Source organism: Wyeomyia smithii, chromosome 2, assembly GCF_029784165.1.
Source record: "Wyeomyia smithii strain HCP4-BCI-WySm-NY-G18 chromosome 2, ASM2978416v1, whole genome shotgun sequence".
Taxonomy (NCBI): Eukaryota; Metazoa; Arthropoda; class Insecta; order Diptera; family Culicidae; genus Wyeomyia; species Wyeomyia smithii.
This window is the reverse complement of record NC_073695.1, coordinates 161,228,154-161,239,086: the sequence shown is the minus strand read 5'-3', so window position 1 is coordinate 161,239,086 and position 10,933 is coordinate 161,228,154.

Sequence of the window (10,933 nt, the reverse complement as noted above, 5' to 3'; positions counted from 1 at the left end):
TTAATTCAGAAATCCGCGTAAAATTAAACACGTTTTTTTAAAACCGCGTAAAGTAGTCCAGCAAGAAGGGCTTTAGAAAAAACCCGAGACGCTCTAGAACCAGTATTTAAAATTGTCCTCTTTGACGGTCATTCCGGATCTTTCGGTGGGCAGAGAGTATTTTTTGGACTAAGTCTTACTAGATAAACACTTAAACGTTTCTGGTTCCAAACCCGCGTTAATTCGGAAATTCGTGAAAATTTTTTTGAACTTGTGCGGTATCGCGTAACAAAAAACCGCGTTATTTCAAAAATCCGAGTAAAAAAAATCGCGCTAATTCAAAAATCCGCGTAAAAAACCGCGTTAATTCTAAAATCCGCGTAAAAAAAACCGTAAAAACCGCGTAAAAAAACCTGACTGTAATGTATCATTACTAACCCTGCCCACTTCTCTGACAACTACTACTACTATTACTCTCATTATAATTATTTTTCTATATATGCATGTGTGTATGCATATGTACCTATGTCTTTTCACCCGTATGTTTTATTATAATTATTTTTTTTTCTCATTCAGCTTTTTTAACTGCGCGAATTTATTTGTTCCCAGTGTCAATCCCAGTTGCGATCTAATGGCAATTTCTTTATTCCACCCAGCTCACCCACTTTCGCTTGATTTTGACCCAGTATTGACCCGGCGTGTTGCCCAAAGCGCACCGTAAATTTGTCAGTTTCAATCCACCGTCGCACGTGCTTAGTTCATAAACAATTATCTGGCATCTCTTTCTTACTTGCGTTCTAAATCATGATGCCATTTCTTTATTCTTGGGTAGACTTGCACTGACCCTGTGGAATAAAAATTCCAGGGTGGCCACTCTACCGGGAAAAAGCCGGGAATTTCAAATCCCCGGGAAATTAGGATTTACGCCGGGAAAATCAAGATCCTGCATGTCTGCCGTTTCATTTGTTCAACAAGTTCTGAGGAACTGTCAACGTGAAACCTGTAATTTTCTTTGCATAATGATCTCATTGCCATGATTCTGCCAGTTATGGAAAAGCTGTTTGTTGGTTTCAGCCAAAGTCAGCAGCCGCTTCGTAGCAAGTCAGCGCTGAAAAAAATCAAGCTTGAACAGGGAATTAAATAAACATTCATAAACTTGTGAGATCAAGCAAAAATTATTTTTCAATCTTTCCGGCAGCACAAGAACGAAATTTCTAGACGATTTTGTTAGGATGTGCTGTACACTGTTCAAAAAACAAGAGCTCATAGTTATCGCATTCATGAAAAACTGTCATGATTTGTTTTTTTTAACGCGGATTTCGGAATTGCTGTGGTCATTCGGATTTCCAGAAAAAGTCGCATTTTACTCTGATTGTTTTAAATAATATTTTTTTCATATTGTTTAGTCAGAGTGTCGGTCGAATTTGTTCTACGGGTGTTTCGGTATTCAATAACCCCTCGTCTATGTAAGAGATAAAACGCTACCTGTTTGGCTGGCATCAATTCTGTACGACCCATTCATTCTCTCATTAGCAGTTAAAAGAGTAACATCGAATAAATCCAAATCTTTTAAAAGACATTCTGTAGTTTGAATATATGAGAACAGGGGGGATCTATCTGTCAAATATCATGTAACCAACATATTCGGCAACACGGCGTTTGTTTTGGTTTTTGTTCTTTTTGGTCATGAAATTGATCGATGTGAAATATTATAGAATTGTAACGTTTTTTATCAAAACTCGAGAAACCGCGGAAACTTTCATGAATGTGTTGTGTAGTGATTTTTTCCCTCATTATTGTTCCTAGTTACAAACATCATTGACCAACAAACGTCATGGACCAAAGTTGATCTGCGATAACGCACACATATATGTAAGAGAATAAAACATGGTGTCAGAAGCAATGGCGTGCTTCTAAGTGCATTTTCTTGGCGTCATCGATATCGCAAGTAAAGTGCTTTTCGTCCGTAAGTTCGTGAAAACTTAACGCGTCCAAACGTGTTCAAAAAAGATCTATTTCGATATGGATTCGGGGCAGTTCCAAATGTTCATGGAGCATCAGACAAGGCTTTTCAGCCAGCTTCTCGTGGGCATGCAACAGACTACAGGAGCAGCAACCAATGCTCAATCGTTCGGAGCAAACTTTTCAGTACCCCAACCTTCACCTTTAGTTCTGGATGGTGACATGGAGCAAAATTGGGATTTTTCTGTGAACAGCTGGAAAGCTTATTCCAATGCTGTTGGAATGAACCAATGGCCAGCGGAAAAAAATGGCCAGAAGGTTAGTTTTCTGCTGTCAGTTATTGGTGAACCAGCAAGGAAAAAATACTTCAACTTTGAGTTGACACCGGCAGAACAAGAAAGTCCGGAAGCAGCGTTGACAGCTATTTAAAATAAAATTATTGCAAAACGAAATATAATTATTGATCGTTTGGATTTTTTCACCGCAGTACAGATATCTAGTGAAACGATCGATGACTTTACATCCAGGCTTAAAATGTTAGCTAAAATCGCAAAATTGGGAGTAATGGAAGAAGAGTTTTTAACGTACAAAGTCGTAACCGCTAATAAATGGTCCCAACTGCGCACAAAAATGCTCACGATAACCGATATAACTATTAATAAGGCCGAGCAGAGGAAATAGCAGAAAAACGATCGTTAGAACTAGGCCTTGCGATAAATCCTGAAGTGAACAAAATTATAAAACGAAATCCAAGATCACTTCGTTGTAAATTTTGTGGAGACCGACACGAGTTTTCAAAAGGATTGTGTCCTGCGCTAGGAAAACGAAGTCATAAGTGTAAGGGAAAAACCACTCCGAGAAGGTGTGCAAAGTAAACCGCAATCAGAATACAAAAAAACAGGAAGAGAGTGAAAGAAATAAACGGCGAGTCGAGTGAGTCAGATGAAGAGTTGTCCCAAATAATTCATCTTCCGAAGAAAGCGAAGAAATAGAAATCGGAAAAATTGTTGACAATACAGAAAAAGGTGGAAGTGTACTAGCAGAACTAGATATGAAGTTCGGTGATACATGGAAATCGATAAAGTGTGAGTTAGATACAGGTGCCATACTAGCCTAATTGGTCGTGAGTGTCTTACTAAACTCAGCGGAGAAGTACAACCGCAGATGCTTCCGACGAAACTCCGCCTTCAAAGTTTCGGTGGCAACAACATCAACGTTCTTGGGCAGATAAAAATTCCATGTCGCCGCAAAGGCGAAAGATACTCGCTAGTTCTCCAAATAGTAGAAGGTGAACATCGCCCTCTACTGTCAGCTAAGGCATCTCGAATCCTCGGTTTCGTAAAATTTTGTAAAACTGTATCGTTCGGCGGGAACAAACCAACGGACTCAACTGAGAATCTTCTCAATGTGTACCGTGTTCAAGCTCAGAAGATAGTCGAAGCCCATGCAGACATATTTAACGGCTATGGAAAAATGTCTGGAGAAGTTTCTCTTGAAGTAGGCTGTAACGTTCGTCCGACAATACAACCACCACGTCGCGTATCGATCGCTATGAGAGATAAGCACAGGGCTGAACTCGCTTCTTTGGAAAAAGATGGTGTAATTGTTAAGGAAACCGCTCATACTGATTGGGTGAGTAACATAGTACTTGTGCAACGCGACCCAAACTCATCCAACATCAGAATTTGTTTAGACCCAATCCCACTAAACAAGGCGTTAAAAAAACCGAATTTACAATTCGTCACTTTGGATGAAATACTCCCCGAACTAGGCAAGGCAAAGGTTTTTTCAACAGTCGACGCTAAAAAAGGATTTTGGCACGTAGTACTCGACGAAGCAAGTAGTAAGCTCACCACCTTTTGAACCCCGTTTGGTCGTTATCGATGGACTCGAATTCGGAATCGCTCCTGCCCCAGAAATATTTCAAATGAAATTACAGGAAGCAATTGAGGGCCTAAAAGGCGTAGATACATAGCAGACGATTTGTTAGTTTATGGTGTTGGGGACAATTTAAAAGAAGCGTTGGCCAATCATAACCGCTGCTTGGAAAATCTTCTGATGCGATTAAAGGTTCGATTATGCGATTAAAGGTTCGATTATGCAGAACTTCCGTAGAATTTTATGGACACGTTCTGACTGATGAAGGAATAAGAGCCAATAAGAACAAAATTTCAACAATTCGTGAGTACCCTACTCCTACTAATCGAAAAGAAGTGCATCGTTTTGCTGGCATGGTCAACTACTTGAGTCGCTTCATTGGAAATCTAAGTGCCAACCTCACACATCTTCGCAAACTAATCTCTGAGACAGTACCATGGCAATGGACTTCAGTGGAAGAAGAAGAGTTCAATACAGTAAAGTCACTGGTAGCAGACATACGATCCTTACGGTATTACAACGTCCATGAGCCATTAATCATCGAGTGCGATGCCAGCTGTTTCGGTCTTGGTGTTGCTGTCTACCAATCAGACGGAATCATCGGTTACGCATCACGTACGTTGACCCCAACAGAACGTAACTATGCTCAGATAGAAAAAGAACTGCTAGCGATTCTATTCGCATGCATACGTTTCGACCAGCTAATCGTCGGAAATCCCAAAACCCTTATTAAAACTGACCATAAGCCACTAGTCGCCTTGTTTCAGAAACCGTTACTATCAGCACCACGGCGACTACAACATATGTTGCTGAACTTGCAAAGGTATCGACTTTCAATTGAATTTGTTACTGGTAAATAAAACGTCGTCGCAGATGCTTCATCTCGAGCTCCTGTTTCCGAAGGAAAACATTCTGATCAATACGACAAGCTCAACATTTGCAAAGTGATGGTGGAGGTGGAAAAGCTGAAAATAAGTCCATATTTGTGCGTTTCGGATAGTCGTTTGAAAGAGATTACGATGGAGACCGGTAAGGACCAGTCGATGCAGTTGCTGTGCAACTACATACATCACGGATGGCCGGCCTCAGCAGACCTCGTTCCCGACAGTGTCAAAATTTACTACAACTATCACAACGAATTATCTGTTCAAGATGGTGTCATTTTCCGCGGTGATCGTATTTTAGTTCCGCACGTTCTGCGGCGGAAGCTGATAGACAAATGCCATGTCAGCCATAATGGATTGGAAGCCACTCTAAAACTCGCCAGGGCCAATTTGTTCTGGCCAGGAATGTCTTCGCAGATTGAAGATGTCCTTAAACAATGTGCCACTTGCTCGAAGTTCGCCCCGTCGTAGCCGAATCCTCCACTAATGAGCCATTCCATTCCAGGATGTGTTTTTCGCCGAGAACCAAGGTGTTAAACTTAAACTTTTAGTCACCGTTGACCATTATTCGGATTTTTTTGAAGTGGATGAGTTACAAGACCTGACACCGGACTCCGTCATCAAAGCATGCAAACGAAATTTTGCACGTCATGGACTACCTTTGTCAACGCGAAAATGTTGGCCTTCGCTTGCGAATGGGATTTTGAGCTGGTAACTTCAGCTCCCCATCATCAACAAGCCAACGGTAAATCGGAAGCTGCCGTGAAAATTGCCAAGCGGTTGCTTAAAAAAGCAAACGAATCAGGAGTTGACTTTTGTTACGCACTCCTGCATTGGAGGAATATTCCAAATAAGATTGGATCAAGTCCAGCAGCTCGTTTATTTTCGCGCTCTACGCGTTGTGCTGTACCGTCGTCGGCAATGCGCCTATTTCCAAACGTTATCAGAGATGTTCCTGCGGCAATAGAACTGAACCGAAAGTCCTACAAATATCACTATGATAAAAGGACTCGTGTATTACCAGATTTGCAGATCGGCTCACCTGTGTATGTCCAATTACATCCGGAAAAATCCAAACAGTGGACTCCTGGAAAAGTTTCAAACCGCTTTAACGACCGATCCTATCAAGTAAATGTGGAAGGTGTAGACTATCGACGAAGCTTGGTGCATTTGAAGCCGCGTAAAGAATCCAAACCAAATTCCGTCGTCAGGAACTCCTTCACTTGAAGCTGTGACACAGAGATCCGAATGTGAGAGAACTCCCGTCAACAGTGAGAAATTGTTGACAGTCAATCGGAAAATATTTCACCGCAGCCTACTGTGATTGCATCGCCATCCATACCGTCGAGTTCGTTCACAGAGTCGTCATCATGTGTTACCACATCACCTTTTATTGAAGCAGGTGCACGTGTTTCACAAAAGTCTGACAAGATATCTAATACAAGACCTAAAAGAGAAATTCGTGTTCCAGCTAGATATAAAGACTATTGTTTGGAATAGCTTTTTTTTTTTGTTTTAGTAGGGAGGATGTTTCGGTATTCAATAACCCCTCGTCTATGTAAGAGATAAAACGCTACCTGTTTGGCTGGCATCAATTCTGTACGACCCATTCATTCTCTCATTAGCAGTTAAAAGAGTAACATCGAATAAATCCAAATCTTTAAAAAGACATTCTGTAGTTTGAATGTATGAGAATAAAACAACGGGTCTGAGAAAATCTCTCATACATGCCATTGGGCCCAGCTCGGAAATTTTGTTAGTTCCAGAATCGATGTTTCTCGAAAAAAATTGGTTCGAGATAAAAGACCTCGACGTTTCTTGCATTTCTAAGACGTTTGCCATAAAAAAAAACTATGACAATTTCATGTGCAATTTTTCATTGGTTACTCTAAGGCTCTTCTTCCCGAAGTCTGCGATTAAATTATGCATGAGGACTTTTTTCGAGAACCGAGAGAAGTTCGATGGTTAAATTCATTGACACTCTAATACAGAAGCATTGCAAGCTCAAAAGCAGTTTTTACTGAGAATAAATGCAGAAGGATTCAGGAAAGCACGAGCTGGCGAAGATTGTCAACGACTTGGAGATAAAAAGGGCGACAATTATGCAAGAAGGTACTTGCTAAAGTCGCAAACAGCTAAATCACTATCACTATTTGCAGGGCTAGTAGGGAACTTGAAGCAAAATAATAGTGACTTTAGTGACTTTTTTCATTAAAATAGTGACCAAATTGAGACTAGAAAGTGACCAAATAGTGACCAAAAATATACAAGAGGGTTTTGAAATTTATTGTTGAACCATTCATTAAATTTTATCTGAAATTTATGTCTTTAGAACATAGGATGTGCAATGATTTGTTCTCATAGAAAAAACTAAAATCTGTATCATAATTTCACATTGAAATGGTTTTAATAACACCTTGTTCAATATATTCGAATACCAGTTTTCGAGTTATAAGTGTTAATGAAAGTACGTGAACGAATGTATCACTCTCGAATACGCATCGGTGTGTTGGTGGTCTATCAGTTGTATTTAGTTCTTGATGTGCGATGTAACAAATCCGGAAAGTCGTAGTAAAACGATTTTTGGTCAGTGACTGCCCTTGCACAATATTCAAACATCTCAAATCATGTGAAGCTAGGCGAGATTTCGTTTGTTAAACCATCGAAAAATACAAGGAAACATTCTCTTTGGGGGATCGTTGAAAATTCTGTCGGCCACGATCAGCAAGGATGCCGCAAGTCGTAAATTTGTGACTGTTATGAAGAAGCGTGTCCGGCGAAATGATAACGTTCAGGTTGTAATCACCCATCTGAGTACATATATCTATTGAATCGGTCCACAATATTTTGGCCGATTCTTTTAGAAAAAGAGGCTCGATAGAGTGAAAATGATACTTTCACAACTCGCTGTTCGCGAGTTCATTGTTTCTGATGAGAAACTATTTGGCCTGGAGTGTGACTGGTTACACAAAACAATCGAATGTGGGTATCAGCAAGAGACAACATTTCAGAGTTCTAAAGGAGTGTTCCTCGATTGGCCCTGACGACTCTGTTGATATTGGTTTGGTTTTTACTTGCGAAAGTGAAGGAGGGAAATATTTTTGCTTTTGTTTTAACACATAAATTGACAATTGCATATGAGAATTCGCGTAGGTGCGAACAGCCTTAAAAATCTCTTTTACTTGTGTCAGGGCCAGTTGCAGAGTACAGCTTTAGTGATGGTCTCGGGAGCAATTTTCAAGCGAGTAAACTTCCTCTGATTTCCATTTACAAAGACGCCGAATTTAATGCTGTTTATTATAAAACGGTAGTTTTGGAAAAAAACGTTACCCCGTGTCTTCGAAAACTTTTCAGAGCTAATTTCTATATGTTCTAGCAAGACGGCGCATCAGCGCATACTGCGAACTTGACTCAAGGTTGGTATAGGGACAATTCGAGGGATTTTTTGAATAGAAATAAATTGCCGTTAAGTTCACCTGATCTCAACTCAATAAACTTTTTTTTACAAAATCTCCAACTTGTAAAGCGGTAAAAGCGGTTATCCAGAAAATCTGGGAATCCGTGCCACCTGCAGGGCTGCCACATTTAAATCTGTGTTTTCCCTCAAAAAATCTGAGCATCTGTATCTGGAACAAAAATATCTGTAAAAAAATCTGTATTGTTTAAACATAAAGAACTTTGTATTTTTCAAGTTTTTATGGTACATGAACAAAATCTTTAGCTTAAAACGTGTGAGGAGTTGAAAATATAATATGCTTAATATTTAGTGAAATAAAATTTGGATTGTTTTTAAAAATTAATGTCAATTTCGAAAAATCTGTAAATCTGTGCTTTTCGACAAAAATCTGTATATCTGTATGTACAGATTCTGTATCGTTACTTCGGCCAAAAATCTGTAAAATACAGATTAATCTGTACATGTGGCATCCCTGGCCGCCTGTAACAGCTTCGAAAAGCGTTTGAAGTTGGTTTTTCAAAATATATTAAAAATAGCATTGTTCGTTCCGAAAATCTGCAAAAACAATACTAAGCCTGTTTGTCCCATCAATGATTTTCCACGCATATTTAACCCACTTGACATTTTCTAATCAAATTCGTCCCACTAAACACTCGTTTGTTTGATCTGGAGCATGGGACAAATATGCGTAGAACGGGTTATCATTATGGAACTTCGAAATGGTATCTGGTAAACACCGGTAGGTTCGGATGATTGAAAGCAAAATTCTAAGAATTGAGACCTCAACCAAAAACATCATATCAAGAAGACTGGGAACTCTGCCTGAGATTGAGCGACAGTTTTGGCAGCGCAGTCTTTCGAGTAAAAGTGGAACTGACGCATGCTAGTGTGTGTGTGCTGGCGATGCAAATGCAAGCCGATCGCACAGGTTGGACCACCACATACGCCCACTCTGTCTTCGCAGCGATGCAAACTTCCACCTTCAATGGATGGAGTGCGCTGTTTAATTTGACGCTCGTCATTTGTATAGGATCGATCCAAAGATGCCAGTCTTCTTGATATGATGTTTTTGCCTCAATACGACTATGCACAATATAAGCTCGAAATTTTTGAATCAACTTCAACCAGGAGGAACAGTTGATTTGAGACAAGCAAATCAAACTACAAACGGAATTTCACGCACAACACTGGTTTAAAACGCGAGTAGCTTGTAGAATAAACCTTGCAGCTCTTAGACAATTCGTTCGTAACTATTCTGCACTGTTCACTTCGATGAGAAATTTAAAAACATTGCCTGGCATGAAACTTCTATGATGGAAAAGTTAACAAAAATGCCTTACAAACCGAACTGTCCAAATATTCTGTAAATGAGAAGCAAGCTTTCTAAAGTATGTTGCAATATAACAATAGTTAATCTATCTATCTATACCAATGAAAATGCAGTCCGGTCTGTCTGTCTGTCTGTCTGTCGGTCTGTCTGTCTGTCTGTCTGTCTGTCTGATCCATATAGGCTCGGAAACTACCGAACCAATCGACGTGAAAATTTGTTTGTAGGGGTTTTAGAGGCCGAGAAAGGTTCCTATGATGGTTTGAGACCCCTCCCTCTTCTGGAAGGAAGGGGTCCCATACAAACGAAAAACAAATTTCTGCACATCTCAAAAACTAATCAAGCAAATGGAACCAAATTTGGCATGTGAATGTTTTTAGGAGTAACAAATATGTCCATATTGGTTGGACACCCCTCCCTTTTCTGGAAGGGAGGGGTTCCATACAAATGAAACACAAATTCCTCCACATCTCGAGAACTAACCAAGCAAATAGAACCAAATTTTGTAGGTGGATGTTTCTAGGGGTAACAAATATATCCATTATGGTTTGACACCCCTCCCTCTTCTGTGAGGGAAAGTTCCCATACAAATGAAACACGAATTTCGCACAGCTCGAGAACCTATCAACCAAATTTGGTATGTGAATGTTTTTAGAGGTAACAAATATGTCCATAATGGTTTGACTCCCCTCCCTCTTCTGTGAGGGAAGGGTTCCATACAAATGAAACACAAATTTCTGCTTATCTCGAGAACTAACCAACTAAATGGAACCAAATTTGGCAGGTGAATATTTTTAGAGGTAACAAATATATCCATAATGGTTTGACACCCCTCCCTTTTCTATAAGAGAGGGGTCCCATAAAAACTAAACTCAAATTTCGCACAGCTCGAGAACCAATCAAGCAAATGTAACCAAATTTTGCAAGTGAATGTTTTTAGGTGTAACAAACATGTCCATAATGTTTTTTTTGGAATTGTTATGATGCATTGAAGCCTCAAATCGACCTCAGACAACATTTCGAATTGTAAGATAGCGACTTCCGGTGTCTGGAAAACAACCGAAAATGACCAAATACCACCTAATATGGGTGTTTCTTAAACCAGAATGACGCACACAGGCCAGAAATTGTCTCCAAATGCCGTTTTGAAATCTAAGATGGTGACTTCCGGTTTCCGAAAAACAGCGGTAAATGATCAATAACCACCCAATATGGGTATTTCCGGAATTGTTATGACGCACCGAAGCCACAAATCGACCTCAGACAACTTTTTGAATTGTAAGATGGCGACTTTCGGTGTCTGGAAAACACCCGAAAATGACCAAATACCACTCAATATGAGTATTTCTTTAACCAGAATGACGCTCAGAGGCCAAAAACTGTCCCCCAATGCCATTTTGAAATCCAAGATGGCGACTTCCGGTTTCTGGAAAACAGCGGCAAATG